This window comes from Anomaloglossus baeobatrachus, chromosome 1 (assembly GCF_048569485.1).
Source record: "Anomaloglossus baeobatrachus isolate aAnoBae1 chromosome 1, aAnoBae1.hap1, whole genome shotgun sequence".
NCBI classification, from domain to species: domain Eukaryota; kingdom Metazoa; phylum Chordata; class Amphibia; order Anura; family Aromobatidae; genus Anomaloglossus; species Anomaloglossus baeobatrachus.
In genome coordinates, this window is record NC_134353.1 from 498469794 (window position 1) to 498486519 (window position 16726).

Genomic DNA, 16726 nt, shown 5'->3' on the forward strand with positions numbered 1-16726 from the left:
CAGCTGGGGTCTGATATTCTCAGACTAGGGAGGTCCATGGTTATTGGACTCTCCCCAGCGTAAAAATAGCAGGCCGCAGCCGCCCCAGAAGTGGCGCATCCATTAGATGCGCCAATCCTGGTGCTTCGCCCCAGCTCATCCCGTTGCCCTGGTGCGGTGGCAAACGGGGTATTTAATGGGGTTAATACCAGATGTGTAATGTCACCTGGCATCAAGCCCTGTGGGTTCGTGAGGTCAGGCGTCTATTAGATACCCGACATCACCAACCCAGTCAATAATAAAAAAAAAATAGATGACAAACACATTTTTATTTGAAAAAACACTCCCCAAAATATTCCCTCTTTCACCAATTTATTAGAAAGAAAAACAAATCCAGGTCTGGTGTAATCCAAGGGGTTCCCATGACGTCACCGCTAGTCACAGTCTCAGGTCGACAGCGAGGGGAAATGTGAAGCGGCGGCCATGGAAGACAGTGACAGCGCTGAGGTTGGGAGGGCAGGACTTCATCACCGCAGGAAAGCCGAGCGGGGTAATGTGTGCGGAGTGTGAGGTGGGTGGAGCCAAGCGGGGTAATGTGTGCGGAGTGCGAGGTGGGTGGAGTCAAGCAGGGTAATGTGTGCGGAGTGCGAGGTGGGTGGAGCCAAGCGGAGTAATGTGTGCGGAGTACGAGGCGGGTGGAGCCGATTGGGCTTATGTGTGCGGCGTGCGAGGTGGGTGGAGCCTAGTGGGGTAATGTGTGCGGAGTGCGAGGTGGGTGGAGCTAAGTGGGGTAATGTCTGCGGAGTGCGAGGTGGGTGGAGCCAAGCGAGGCCATGTGTGCAGAGTGCAAAGTGGGTGGAGCCTAGCGGGGCCATGTGTGTGGGCGGCGGAGTGCGAAGTGGGTGGAGCCTAGCGGGGCCATGTGTGCGGGCGGCAGAGTGCGGAATGGGTGGAGCCTAGCGGGGCCATGTGTGCGGGCGGCAGAGTGTGAAGTGGGTGGAGCCTAGCAGGGCCATGTGTGCGGGCGGTGGAGTGTGAAGTGGGTGGAGCCTAGCGGGGCCATGTGTGCGGGCGGCGGAGTGCAAAGTGGGTGGAGCCTAGCGGGGCCATGTGTGCGGGCGGCGGAGTGCGAAGTGGGTGGAGCCTAGTGGGGCCATGTGTGCGGGCGGCGGAGTGCAAAGTGGGTGGAGCCTATCAGGGCCATGTGTGCGAGCGGCGGAGTGCGAAGTGGGTGGAGCCTTGCGGGGCCAGGTGGCGCTGAGGACGTCAGTGCTGGGGACTGCATGGCTGGGGACAGGTAAGTGTGAGTGTGTGTGTGTACATGCCGCGTGCAGGAGGGGGTGGAGCCCAGCGGGGAAGTGTCGGCTCCCTGCACACGTAACCACGGTAAATATCGGGTTACCAAGCAAAGCACTTTGCTTGGATACCCGATATTTATCTTGGTTACTAGCTTATGCAGTCTGCCAGCGATGGCACCCTGCACACTGTAGCTGTAAGAAGCCCTGCTTTTAGTGATCGAGCCGTTCTCGAACGTAACTTGAAATGTCGAGCTTTTGGCAAAAAGTTCGAGTTCAATCTCGAGCACCCCCCAAAATCACTCGAACATGAAATTGGCGACCCTCGAACCTCGAACATCGCTCATCTCTTATAATAAATAATCTTTTTAGAAAACCAAAATCTGAGAGATTTCAATACGCAGCTGTCCTGGTTATCTGGAAGTGTTATTATGGAGACATGCAGGAATAACAGGAATCGAATCTGTATCAAAGTAAGCATGGGTCCTTTTAAAGGATCTCTTACTAAAAGGAGTCATATGTTTAGTTTAAAATTTTGCTGGCTGTACATCCAGGGCCACTGAATATCCTCATATATAATCACTGCTTTCTCCAGCCCCTTGTGTCTCTGATTGGCTGCTGTCAGACCCTACCCCCAGCCATGCCATGCTTATTGGGCCACCCCCAGCCTAAAAATAGCATCAAGCAGGATTGCCGCATACATTAGATGCGATAATCCCAGCACTTTACCCAGCTCTTCCCGATTGCCTTGTGCGTTGCAATCGGGGTAATAAGGGGTTAATTGCAGCTCACAGCTGCCACCAAGCCCTAGATTAGTTATGGGAAGGGTGTACGAGACCCCCCCCCAATTATTAATCTATAAGTGAAATTAAATAAACACAAACACCAAAAAAAAAATGTATTTGACATAAAAGATAAAAAGGCACCCTCTTTCACCAATTTAGTAACCCCCAAAACACCCCTGAAGGTACAACGTAATCCAGATGAGGTCCCACGACGATCCCAGCTCTGCTACATCTGAAATTACAGCGTGTAGCCAAAGAACATGGCAGAGAATGAACCACGGCGATCAGCGGTAACGTCACTCAGGTGAGCTGTGGCCACAGCTGGAGATTCCCACGGCCTTCCACTTGTGACCACAGGTAACCTAATCTCAGCGGATCTCAATGAACTCAGTGACCTCACTTCAGGTGAGATCACTGAGCTTAATGAAGTCACCTGTCTGTGGGTCTATCGTACTGTAACAATAAATTTAGAAAACGATGTAGGGTCCCACCATATTATGACTCCCAGCACAGAAGAAGCATACAGCTACAGGCTGCAGCCCCCAGCTGTGCACTTAACTTGGCTGTGTATGAAACTAAGAAGAACCGCATGCGGCTTTTTAAAAATTATTTACATAAATAATTTAAAAAGTGGCGTGCGGTCCCTCCTGTTTTGATACCCAGCAATGATAAAGCCCAACAGTTGGGAGCTGGTATTCTCAGGCTGGGGAGACCGATGGTTATTGAGTCCCTCCAGTCTAAAAATAGCAGCCTGCAGAAACCCAAGATTGCCACATCCATTAGCTGCGAGAGGCTCCACACTTTACCCGGCTTTTCCTGATTGCCCTGGTAACTCCAGCCAAAATGCTACTGGGTTAATGATGTCAGTTGTTTTATAGGGACCAATAAAACTATGCCACAGCTTCCGGAAGGAATCTTCAACTTGATATTCCTGGTAGACAACCACACATAGTCATTCACACATTTAGGTCCGAATCTGGCAAGCATTTTTTGTCAGCTGTACATTTGTATCTGTCTCCCATGAGCTTCAAATTACTCTGAACCCTTGTCATACAGAAGAGAGCGATGAGGAAAGATGCTCCTCCTCAGGAAGTTCCAAAGCACCCCTACCACTAAAGCTACTAAACTGCGAATAAAAATCTTATACAATAAAGAATGGTGACTTACCAGTAGACTCCAGGTGACAATTACTGTATTTAAAGCATATTCGGTCAATAGTAAATAGGAGGTCAAATCCTCCTGGTTCTCAGAGACAAAATACCTAAAGCCCACTTTACACGCTGCGATCTTGCTAGCGAGATCGCTAGCGTGCGTACCCGCCCACATCGTTTGTGCGTCTCGGGCATATCGCTGCCCGTGGCGCACTATATCGCGCGGACCCATCTCAGCATTGGATAAAGGAGAATCTGCACAGCCAACAGTATAAGGTGCGTACAGTTAGGTCCAGAAATATTTGGACAGTGACACAATTTTCGCGAGTTGGGCTCTGCATGCCACCACATTGGATTTGAAATGAAACCTATACAACAGAATTCAAGTGCAGATTGTAACGTTTAATTTGAAGGTTTGAACAAAAATATCTGATAGAAATTGTAGGAATTTCTTTACAAACACTCCACATTTTAGGAGGTCAAAAGTAATTGGACAAATAAACTAAACCCAAACAAAATATTTTTATTTTCAATATTTTGTTGCGAATCCTTTGGAGGCAATCACTGCCTTAAGTCTGGAACCCATGGACATCACCAAACGCTGGGTTTCCTCCTTCTTAATGCTTTGCCAGGCCTTTACAGCCGCAGCCTTCAGGTCTTGCTTGTTTGTGGGTCTTTCCGTCTTAAGTCTGGATTTGAGCAAGTGAAATGCATGCTCAATTGGGTTAAGATCTGGTGATTGACTTGGCCATTGCAGAATGTTCCACTTTTTTGCACTCATGAACAATAGGATAGCTTTGGCTGTATGCTTGGGGTCATTGTCCATCTGTACTATGAAGCGCCGTCCGATCAACTTTGCGGCATTTGGCTGAATCTGGGCTGAAAGTATATCCCGGTACACTTCAGAATTCATCCGGCTACTCTTGTCTGCTGTTATGTCATCAATAAACACAAGTGACCCAGTGCCATTGAAAGCCATGCATGCCCATGCCATCACGTTGCCTCCACCATGTTTTACAGAGGATGTGGTGTGCCTTGGATCATGTGTCGTTCCCTTTCTTCTCCAAACATTTTTCTTCCCATCATTCTGGTACAGGTTGATCTTTGTCTCATCTGTCCATAGAATACTTTTCCAGAACTGAGCTGGCTTCATGAGGTGTTTTTCAGCAAATTTAACTCTGGCCTGTCTATTTTTGGAATTGATGAATGGTTTGCATCTAGATGTGAACCCTTTGTATTTACTTTCATTGAGTCTTCTCTTTACTGTTGACTTAGAGACAGATACACCTACTTCACTGAGAGTGTTCTGGACTTCAGTTGATGTTGTGAACGGGTTCTTCTTCACCAAAGAAAGTATGCGGCGATCATCCACCACTGTTGTCATCCGTGGACGCCCAGGCCTTTTTGAGTTCCCAAGCTCACCAGTCAATTCCTTTTTTCTCAGAATGTACCCGACTGTTGATTTTGCTACTCCAAGCATGTCTGCTATCTCTCTGATGGATTTTTTCTTTTTTTTCAGCCTCAGGATGTTCTGCTTCAGCTCAATTGAGAGTTCCTTAGACCGCATGTTGTCTGGTCACAGCAACAGCTTCCAAATGCAAAACCACACACCTGTAATCAACCCCAGACCTTTTAACTACTTCATTGATTACAGGTTAACGAGGGAGATGCCTTCAGAGTTAATTGCAGCCCTTAGAGTCCCTTGTCCAATTACTTTTGGTCCCTTGAAAAAGAGGAGGCTATGCATTACAGAGCTATGATTCCTAAACCCTTTCTCCGATTTGGATGTGAAAACTCTCATATTGCAGCTGGGAGTGTGCACTTTCAGCCCATATTATATATATAACTGTATTTCTGAACATGTTTTTGTAAACAGCTAAAATAACAAAACTTGTGTCACTGTCCAAATATTTCTGGACCTAACTGTATGTGTGTGCGTATGTCCGTGTATGTGTTTAACTTTAGCTGTCCGTGTGACATCCGATAGCACATGGACAGCATGAACTTGTATACTCAACTGTTTCGGCCGCTGCTGTCTCCGATGCTGCTGCTTTCCGATCCACGGTGCAGTGAATATGAGCATAATGAGCGGACTCAGGAGCATATGACAGCAGCGTAAAAGACAGCAGTGCTGGACACAGATGAGTATAGATAATCATTTTATGTCAAATACACGTGTTTTCTCCGATACGTGTCACACTGATGTCACATGGAGCACATCAGTGTGCTGGCCGTGTGACATCAGTGCTACTGGAGAAAAAACGTGATGCGCTTCCAATGCATTTTTGGTACGTTTTTCTGCCGGGAGATGCATATTTGGTGCAGAGATTTCTGCAATAAAATACTCAACGCGCACACATAGCCTAATCTGGTAATTCGCCCCGGAGTTCCATGAGTTCAACTCAGCTGAGTTCACTGTGTTCAATGCATCTCTTGGTAGAAAAAATCACCAAAAATGCAATGCGGTTTTGACGAGTTTTTGGTGCATTTTCTGCCAGGAGATGCAAATTTAGTGCAGAGATTTCTGCAACAAAATACTAAACATGCGCACATAGCCTAATCTGGTAATCCACCACTGAGTTCAAGGAGTTCACCTGAGGTGAGTTGATTTAGTACAATACATCTCCTAGCAGAAAAATGCTCCATAAACACGTCAGAACCTCATTGCATTTTTAGTGTGTTTTTGCCAGGAGTTGCAGTGAACTCAGCTGAGTTGAATGCGTTCACCTGAAGTCACAGCTGGGGTTCCCCTGATACCCCAGCTATGACCTCAGGTGAACTCATTGAACTCAATGCCAGATTACCGGATTAGGAGATGTGTCCACGTTGAGTATTTGGTAAAAGACATTTCTGCATCAAATCTTCATCTCCTGGGTATTGAAATACGAGGGACCCTATGCCATTTTTTCTAATTATTTCTTTAGTTTTACACTCCATTTCACAGACCCAGACAGCTAGTGTGAGGTCAACCAATCACAGACACCGGTACAGAGGGTGGCTGGGGACTCAGGACTGCAATCAATCACAGACACTGTTACAGAGGGTGACCGCAGAGAAGCAGTGCATAATCATAAAGATTAATGAGTGGACTCAGAATTAGTGTTACAGCTGTGGGGAAACTCAGTAAGGCCGGTTTCAGACGTCCGTGTTTCAGGTACGTGTGACATCCGTTTTTAACACGGATGCCACACGTACCCATGTTATTATATGCTGTTACTCACACATCCATGTTTTCACACGGACCGTGTGCCCCGCGTAGCCCCGCATGCACACATGTACGTTTTTTCTCCGGCAGCACGGGTGTCACACGGATCGCACACTGATGTGATCCGTGTGACATCAGTGTGACATGTACCGGAGAACACACCGGTCTTTTTAATAAAAATATTTTCTATGTTTACCTCTCTCCAGCGATGCTGTCTCCGGCACTGCTGCCCCCCGCTCCTGACCTCCGCTCATTACACTTACTGAATATTCAGTGCCCTGTGGAGCTGGAAGCCGGAGCATCGCGGGGGACTTCAGTGTCGGGGACCGCATCGTTGGGTGGGTATACAGCAGATTGTGTGTGTGTGTGTAGTGTATACATACATGTGCGCTATGTGTGTGTATGTGCTCGGTGTATGCATGTGTGTCTGCTATGTATGTATACATATGTGTGTCTATGTGCTCAGTGTATACGTGTGTGTGTGTGTGTGTGTGTGTGTGTGGGCAGTGAGGACCTGGAAGCTAAAGCATCGCGGCGACAGTATCGGGGACTCATCACAGTTCCCAATGAACTCTGATGAACCCATGAAGCTGTAGTGCGGGTGTCGCGGGGGTGTCATCAGGATGTCATCAGAGTTTATTTGGAACTCCAATGACCTCCTGAATGTCACTGTGCTTTTAGAATACTCACCTGTCCCCGCGGTGCTGTCCTCGGCGGTTATGTACCCAGCACTGCTCCAGATTCCAGGTCCTGAGTGCGGTGAATAATCGATGAATATAATGAGCGGCAGTCAGGAGCGGGAGGCAGCAGAGCCAAAGAAAGTAGGTAAATATGGAAAATCTTTTTATTTAGACCCGTGTTTTCTCCGGTACTTGTCACACGTATGCAAACACAGATATCAGACGTGTGACACGCGCATGACACACGTATGACACACGTGTGACACATGTATGACCATAACCATGCGTGTGACTTGTACCTGATTAAACATGGACGTCTGAAACTGGCCTAAGTATAATTCTCTGGCTTTAATGGCATGTCATTTTTTATTATTTTTTTCACTGCGCCTCCAAATCACAGTAATTCCAGTAGCAAAGATGCCTACAGCAGTACTGTGATTGGCAAGCAATCCCAGCATGTTTAATGGCTAAAAATCAGACACCAAACGTGGGGAGGAAACTCAAAACTCTCGAGGCAAATACCAAAATGCTCATCGAGATATATATATTTTTTGTCATCCATTTGCCCAATTTGGAGCTCTTAAGCCCGCTTTACACGCTGCAATGTATCTTACAATGTGTCGGCGGGGTCACGTCGTAAGTGACGCACATCCGGCATTGTAAGGTACATTGCAGTGTGTGACAAGTACGTGCGATTGTGATTGAACGTTAAAACGTTCATCGCATACACATCGTACCTTTCTCTAGAATTGCACGTCAGATTGTTCATCGTACCCGGGATAGCACACATCGCAGTGTGTGACACCCCGGGAACAATGAACAGATCTTACCTACGTCCTGCGGCTCCCGGCCCACAATGCGTAAGGAAGGAGGTGGGCGGGATGTTTATGTCCCGCTAAGCCCCGCCCCTCCGCTTCTATTGGCCGGCTGCCGCGTGACGTCGATGTGGTGCCGAACGTCCCTCCCACTCCAGGAAGTGGACGTTCGCCGCCCACATCGAGGTCGTATGGACGGGTAAGTACGTGTGACGGGGGTTAATCGTTTGTGCGGCACATTCAACAAATTGAACGTGCCACACATACGATGGGGGCGTTGCAAATCGCATATGATATTGTATGCGAAATTGCAACGTGTAAAGCAGGCTTTAGGCAGGCCTTGCAACGCCAAAAATATATCTCCCATAACTATGCCTGCCACAAGAACCCCAATATTCATAACTGGACATCGTCTCTGAAGCGTCCGGTTGCAGTCCTTTGAAGTCAGGCAAAGTTATCTACAGAGGCAAAAGGAGTGTTATGCTCAAACTGTAGTAAATGCAGATGCTAGACTATTCACACCAGGTGGTCCTAGTTTGAACAGGGGCCTGATGGTAAAGCGCTAGCTCTTTTATCATTTCCAAATTATAAGCCATGTTTTAAAAGAGTTATCCTTTTTTACGATTACATTATAACACAGTAGTTTTCTAATTCAGTATTTTTTTTAAATCTCATAGCTTTTGTGGTACTGTAAAAAGCAGAGTTAATTTGAATTAAAAAAATTTAACCCGCAAAGTATGAACATAGCCTTACTGTGCAGGGCAGCAATATGTCGCTTTTTTTCTTTATCTGGTGATGTTGGGGGAAAAAGTGAGGAATGTGATCTATAAGTGATCAGCTATAGTTGTCTCTGTGTTATTTTCTACAGAGACGAGTCCTGGCTGAAAGACGTGATAGCAGTCTGCAACAGATGAAAAAGAAAAACGAACATTAATAACTTTAACTAAAAACAAGTGGTGAGTGAGCGTGCTCAACACTGCTTGTTACTCGATCTAGCAACGTGGAGCTCGACCAAGTACGAGAGGCTGCTCATAAGTGTTTGGCTTTACCCAGAAAGAAATGAGAAAGGATGATGAAACTTTACATTTATTCCCCATACTCTCCACTGATGTGAACACACTTCTTACATCGGCATTCCAAGTTCTGTAAACCTAGCAAAAAGAAGGATTTCGGTTGTGCCTCAAACCAGGCATCTGTAACAGCCATGGCATCAGAAATGGTGTGAAATTTGGTACCCTTGAGGTGTTCCTTCAGGTTTGGAAACAGATGATAGTCGGAGGGAGCTAGATCTGGTGAATAAGATGGGTGGTCAACCACCCAGAAGCCCAGTTCTGCCAGTTTTGCCTTGGTTGCTTGTGCAGTGTGAGCGGAGGCGTTGGCTTGCAGGAACAAGATTCCTTTGGACAGCTTGCCGCGCCTTTTGGCCTTCAGAGCTGCCTTCAATTGGTCCAAAAGTTCAATGTAATACCTTGCATTGATGGTGGAACCCTTTTGAAGGTAGTTCACTAGCAGCACGCCCTCCTTATCCCAGAACATAGACACCATCATCTTTTGCACTCTGAACATCTTTGGATGAAGAGAACACTGTGCCTCCACTCTTTTGACTGCTCGTTGTTTTCAGGGTCATACAAATAAATCCAAGTCTCATCCATAGTGACCAGTTGATCCAGGAAGTTCTTATCAGTCAGGAAACGGTGACAAATGGATCTGCGGGAAGTTTTCACCCGCATGCCTCTCTGATCTGTTCTCAAACATTTGGTGACCCACTTTGCAGATAGTTTCCTCATGTCCAAATGGTCATGAACAATGACCCAAACACGTTCACGGGAAATCCCCATGATGTCTGCTTTTGCTTTAGCTGAAATTCATTGATTCTCCATTATGAGGTTGTGCACAGCATGGATGATCTCCGGAACAATAACCACTCTCGGTCGTCCAGGACGTTCCTCATCTTTGGTGCTGAAGTGGCCCGTTTTAAATTCGGCAACCTTAACTGTAGAATATGAAGGGCATTGATCCCCCAATGTCTGGGACATATCACCATGAATATCCTTCACGGACTTTTCTTGAAGAAACATGAATTTTATTACTTATCTGCTCTCAGTTGCTGTGAATATCGCATTAGACTCCGCCATGTTGTTTTCCCACGTGTGTAGAACACAGTTGCCATAAGCAAAACACAAAATTTTGAAAACATATATTAGACACATAAGGCTTAGTCGCTGATTTTTGCACCCTGAACTTCTTTGGACGAGGAGAACCACTGTGCCTCCACTCTTTTGGCTGCTCCTTGTTTTCAGGGTCATACAAATAAATCCAGGTCTCATCCATAGTGACCAGTCGATCCAGGAAGTTCTTATCAGTTCAGAAATGCTGACAAATGAACCAGGATGTTTTCACTTTCATGCTTCTCTGATCTGTTGTCAAACATTTGGGGACCCGCTTTGCAGATAGCTTCCTCATGTCCAAATGTTCATGGATAATGACACAAACACGTTCATGGGAAATCCCGTGATGTCTGCTATTGTTTTAGCTGAAATTCGTTGATTCTCCAACATGAGGTTGTGCACAACATGGACGATCTCCGGAACAACAACCACTCTCGGTCATCCAGGACATTCCTCATCATTGGTACTGAAGTGGCCCGTTTTAAATTTGGCAACCCAGTTCTTTACTGCGGAATATGAAGGGCATTGATTCCCCAATGTCTGCGACATATCACCATGAATATCCTTTGCGGACTTTAATTGCAGAAACAAGAATTTTATCACTCCTCTGCTCTCAGTTGCTGTGCGTAAAACACTGTTGCCATAAGCAGCAAGCACAAAATTTTGAAAACATATATTATACACATAAGGCTTTCATGTCATATAACATTCGTTACCATAGAAACAAAAAAGCTCACAAAACCAAAGACTTATCAGCAGCCGTTCGTATCACGGGTCATCAGATATTTTGTCCATGAAACAATGACCTCAACGCACAAGCTTGCTTCACTGCATGATGTGTACAGGTACCCCAGGGAGAGCCATCCGTATCTAAATAGCTATCAAAAGGGGTATAAACAATATTCTCAGACGTGGTGTGACCAAAAAAACCCCAATCTGCTCTCCCTCTCGTCGGAAATGCTCTGTTTATTACTGGCTATATGTGGGCAGAGACTCAAACAGGCCAATCATTGACATTCCATAATGCTCATTAGATGCGTCAAGCTCATCCATTCATCTAGCCAGCTCAAATCGCGTAACAAACATTTTAGTGCTCGCCCACCACTACTAGAGACTTCGCAGAGCTCCAGAGTATAATGTCACGGGTGACCACTGTATTACCTGTACACGGCTTGAGTGGATTAGAGTCGCCCACCTGGGGGGTTGGTTAGGGGAGGTCAGGAGTATCAAGAGGAAGGAGTTGGGTCTGAGAAGTGAAAGTGAGAGGAGGTCAGGAGCAGGGCTCCTGGGAAGCAATCTAGGTGGCAGACGGTGGTCTGGGCCTAGAGGAGCTAGACCCCCAGTCGCAGGGGATCGTGGCAAAGGGCACGGATCTGTTGAGTAAGGACAGCCGGTAGCCTTGCACCATCACCGGACTGGGACCAGGGCACGACTGGGTACGTGGACCCTATGTCGGGGAGTAGCTTCAGGCAACCCGATAATTTACCCGAGTAGAACGGAGTCTTCAAGAGCCGTTCCCACCCGCTCCAAAATCGGGGCCTTAGCGCAAGGGGGATAGGACTTTCCAATTCAAAATGGTCCAGAAAATCCAAGCGTGAGCCCTGAGAGCAAGCACCCATACTTAGCCATAGTGGGGAGTGGGACCCGGCAAGTTTCACATTACCGGGACCATCAAAGGAGTAAACTTAGTGCCAGGAGGCAAGTCATGGATCACTAGGCAGCACCATTGGGGACGGGACCCAAACTAAGCTCCCCTCAGCAGCAGCGGCGTCCAGAGACTTGTTTGACCAGTTCTCGGTGTCAGCTTAATGGACTGAGTGAGTACCACAGTGACCCCCTTGAATCCAACGACACTCCCCTTCAATCACCGAGCGCCGGGGTATCCCCCCTACCCGTGGAGGGTCACAACATCTGGCTGCACCATTCCATCATCCCCGGATACTCCCAACTGCAACGGTGGTACTCCTAATTACCACATACCAGGGGTGGCGTCACAAACTCTATAAACTCCCTTGTAAATACCCCCCTTCATTTGAGTGGACGCACGACCCCCGGGTCCGGAGACCCTCGAGCCACTGAGAACCCGGATCCGAGCAGCTCGGCTGCTGGCACGAGGGCGGCACTAAGAAAAGTCATGCTTTATTTTGAATATTTTTTTTTACATTTTCTCCCTTTAAATAATATCGTCTTACTATTAGCACCATATAGTAGTTTGGTCAACATATTGTAGTAATGTTCCCATCCTTATCCTCATCTTGTAGTAAAGTCCCCCATCTTGTTCCCCTTCTTGTAGTAATGAGCCCCATTCTGGTCCCAATCTTGTAATAATGTTCCCATCCTGGTCCCCTTCTTGTAGTAATGTGCCCCATTCTGGTCTTCATTCTGTAGTAATGTTCCCATCCTTGTCCCCATCCTGTAGTGGTGTACCCATCCTTTAGTATTGTGCTGATCTTTGTCCCCATCGTGAAGTAATGTGCTCCATTATAGTTCAATTTTTGTAGTAATGTACTCATCCTTGTCCCCATCCTGTAGTAATGTGCCCATCATTGTCCCCATCATGAAGTAATGTGCCCCATCATAGTCCCCTTCTTGTAGTAATGTGCTCATCCCTGTCCCCATCCTGTAGTAGAGTCCCCATCCTTGTCCCTATTGTGTACTAATGTGCTCATCCTGGTCCTCAGCTTGTAATAATGTGCCCATCCTGGACCTAATCTTGCAGTAATATGCCGATCCTTGTACCCATCCTGTAGTAATGTGCTCATCCTTGTCCCCATCCTGTGGTATTGTGCCCATCCTTGTCCCCGTTGTGTAGTAATGTGCCCATCCTTGTCCCCATCCTTTTGTAATGTCCCCATCCTGTAGTAATGTCCCCATCCTGTAGTAATGTGCCCATCCTGTAGCACTGTGGCCATCCTTGTCCCCATCCTGTATTAATGTGCCAATGCTGGTCCTGTTCTTGTAGTAATGTGCCCAACCTTGTCCCCTTCTTGTAGCACTGTCCCATCCTGTAGTAATGTCTCCTATCGTGCCATTGTTCACATACACATGAAATAAAAAAAAATTCTCTCACCTGTCCTCCGTTCCCTCAGTGTCCTCTTTCCTGCTTCTTGCAACCCTCAAACACGTAAACCTTTTGAGGATTGCGGCTGCCATGAGCGCTTTATTTCAGATGGATGTATTTGTGTCGCCAGGCAGAGATGCTCTTTGCACACATCTTTATTAATGGCAGCTGCCAGAGGCAAGAAGCTGATGTCGATGTATCATGTCAGCTGTTTGCCTCTGATTGGCCAGCGGCTGCCACTAGTGAAGCTGTGTGCATAGAGCTTCTCTGCACGGTGCCGCAAATACATTTATCTGAAATAAAGCCATCTACACAGACCGCGATCCTCAAGGGGTGTACATGCCTGTGGCCCACAAGAAGCATCAGGGGCCGCATGCAGCAGCGCACAGGCTGTGTGTTTGAGACCCCTGCTATAGACTATATACAGGGTTTCTTTGTATAATGTACACCATATACTAACTACAGAGCTCCTGTATTCAATGGTAGTAATATTAGTTTTATGAGTATTGTGATTTCTATCTATGGTCAATATTGTATTATTCGGTGACTATGGTCATGTAATGTTATCTGGCCATGGTGTAGCAATATTTGTCCCTTGTATGTGGTATTTTTCGGTCACTCTGTGATGGTAAAATGTGGTCTGGTCATGTTTGGCAGTTTTTTTTCTCTATTGTATGTGGTACTATTTGATCACTATGTGGTAGTAACATGAAGTCTGATCATGGTGTGGCAGTATTCGTCTCTGTTATGTGGTATTATTGGTCTTGGTATAGTGGATTGTGTTGTACATGGCGGTCATTTGTACGCTCTGATGTTAATTAGATTATTTCCATTAGAGATTAATTACTTGGAAGTTTATCCCCCGTCCTGTGACATCCTGCTACATAGTAGCAAAGAGTCACTTACAGGGGTTTTGGGTGAAAACAAGTAATCACCTCTTCTTAGGATAAGTGATAACTTACTGATTGGTGGAAGTCCGATTGCTGGGACCTGCACCGATCAGCAGCATAGAGAACTTTTATCCACATTAGACTGGCGTTCTCGTTCGACTCGACCACTGATCTATTGATTCATGACTGCAAATGCTGCACTTGGCTTTTTCTGGCAGCCCCTAAGAGAATGAATAGAGCTGTGATTGGACATATTACCAGCCCTTGCATTTTAATATTGAGATTAAAAGTGCCCTATCAGAGATAAAAGCTCCCTATTCTTTCGATCGGTACGGTGTGCAATGGTCAGATTCCACTGTTTAATAAGTAATCACCTATCCTGTGGTTCCCATGGATTCGTGATAACTAGTGATGAGTGAACCCGTAGATAATTTGGTTCACCGAACCAGTACGGTCTACAAAAAAATCGGGTTCAGCAGCCGAACTTGACCCTGAATTTAACCTCGGACAACAAACCCCCTACTAGTCTATGGAGATGAGAAGTTATTGCCTGTAATAGGGGCTACAAAAGGAAGTTAAATGGTAGTACCAGGATAGTTATGCATACCGTGTTTCCCGGAGGATCACACTGCAGTCAGACTCTCTTCCAGGCCCGCTAATTAAGGTTCATCAATATTCACTGCTTCCCCCACCCACCCTTTGTGCCAGTGTCTGTGATTGGTTGCATACACGCACCCCACCCTGTGTTTGTGAATGGATGCACTTAGTTTGCTTTATGGTAGTATAAAAATAAATCAATAAATAATTTTAAATAAATGACACATCCTCCTGCCATATTTCTATAGCCAGCGCAGGTAAAACAACAACTACAGGCTGTGAGGTTTATCGTGAATGGATATCAAAATAGAGGGGGGGGGGGAAGCGTGGGGTCCCCCCCATTTTTGATAACTAGGCATGGTGAAGCAGACAGGTTGGGGCTGGTATTATAGGATGGGAGGAGCCATAGATATTGGCCCCCCAGCCTAAAAATACCAGCTAGCAGGGGCCCAGAATTGGCACTTCCCATTAAATGTGCCAAACCTGGCGCCTTACCCGGATCATTCCAATTGCCCTGGTGCAGAGGCAATCAGGGTAATATGAGGATTTAATGACAGCTGTGATTTGTCAAAAAATGACAGCTGCCAACAAGGTCTAGATTAGTAATGGGAAGCGTCTATGAGACTTCACCATTACTAATCTTGTAAGTGAAAAAAAAAAAAACACAAACATTGAAACAATCCTTTATTTGAAATAAAATACTGTGCCCCAAAGTCCGGTCACCTGAGGTCACACTGGGGGCTCCACAGATGCCCTCAGTGAAAGTGCTGGTGGATTGTCGGACTGCAGGACATGGCTGTGACCTGCAATCCAACAGTCAGGTCACCTGAGGTCACAGGGTCTACAGGGAGAATGTGGCCAACTGCAGGGAGACTGTTTGCCCAGAGAATGTAGCCACCATCTGCAGGGAGCCTGTCGGCCAGAGAATGTGGCCACCATCTGCAGGGAGACTGTCGGCCAGAGAATGTGGCCACCATCTGCAGGGGGACGATCCGCCCCAAGAATGTGGCCAATATCTCCAGGGAGACTGTCGACCCTGAGAGTGTAGCCACCATCTGCAGATAGAAGAGAAGTAACTCCGGCACACCGTTATATTTCCCAATTGCAAGTCAAAAAGTGAAAAAACATGAATGTTTCTTTGATTTTTTATTGAAAAAAAAGGGGGAATGATACAGTTGCAGAAAGTCCGCCTATGACAACGTTTCGGCCTTCGTCTCGGCCTTCATCTGGTCGGACAGACTGACTAATTATGTAGTGATCCCGAAAAAAACAAGAAGACGATTCTGGTAGGGACAATGACTCGCATTGACACGTTAGTGTCACCAGACGCACGGGGCACACAAGCGGTCTCTCCTCACCATGTTTGCCTACACATAGGTTATACCTTACTCAGTAACCGCTATACCTACAAGCCCATTGCATAGCCCTTCATACTGGATATTTGAGAGCCCTGGATCTTATTGAACTTGTGGACACTCTCCATTTGTTTCATTTCCTTTTTGCCATGTGCAATTGAGCTAAGTTAAGCACCGGTATTGGCCATCCGCACCAACTCCAGACATCAATTTGTCACACGGCACCCCAGCCAGATGATTATTTGACACTAGAAGGTGGCCCGATTCTACGCATCGGGTATTCTAGAATTTACGTATTGTGTAGTTAATGTATGATTTTTGTTTTATATATATATATATATATATATATATAGATGTTGTTGTGTGTAGTTACCAAGTGTTTGAGTAGGGCACTGTACATGTTCTGGGTGTTGTCTGGGTGTGGCGGGGGGTGAGAGCGGTGTTGTTTGTGTGTTGCGTTGTTTGTAGAGCGCTGTGTGTCTGTAGTGTTGTGTGTGTGTTGCGCGGTTTGTGTGGGTGTGGGGTGTGTGTGTGTGTTTTGGGGGGAGGTATGTTTTGTGCAATGTGTGTGTTTTGCGGTATGTGCGTATATTTGTGTGTGCCGCGGTGTTTGTGTGTTGGGTGTTGTGTGTGTGCGGCGTTGTCTGTGTGTGTGGGTGTCTGTGTAGGGCAGTGTTTGTGGTTCCCAGTGTGTGTGTGGCGGTGTCTAGTGTGTGTGTGTGTGTTTTGGGGGGAGGTGTGCACC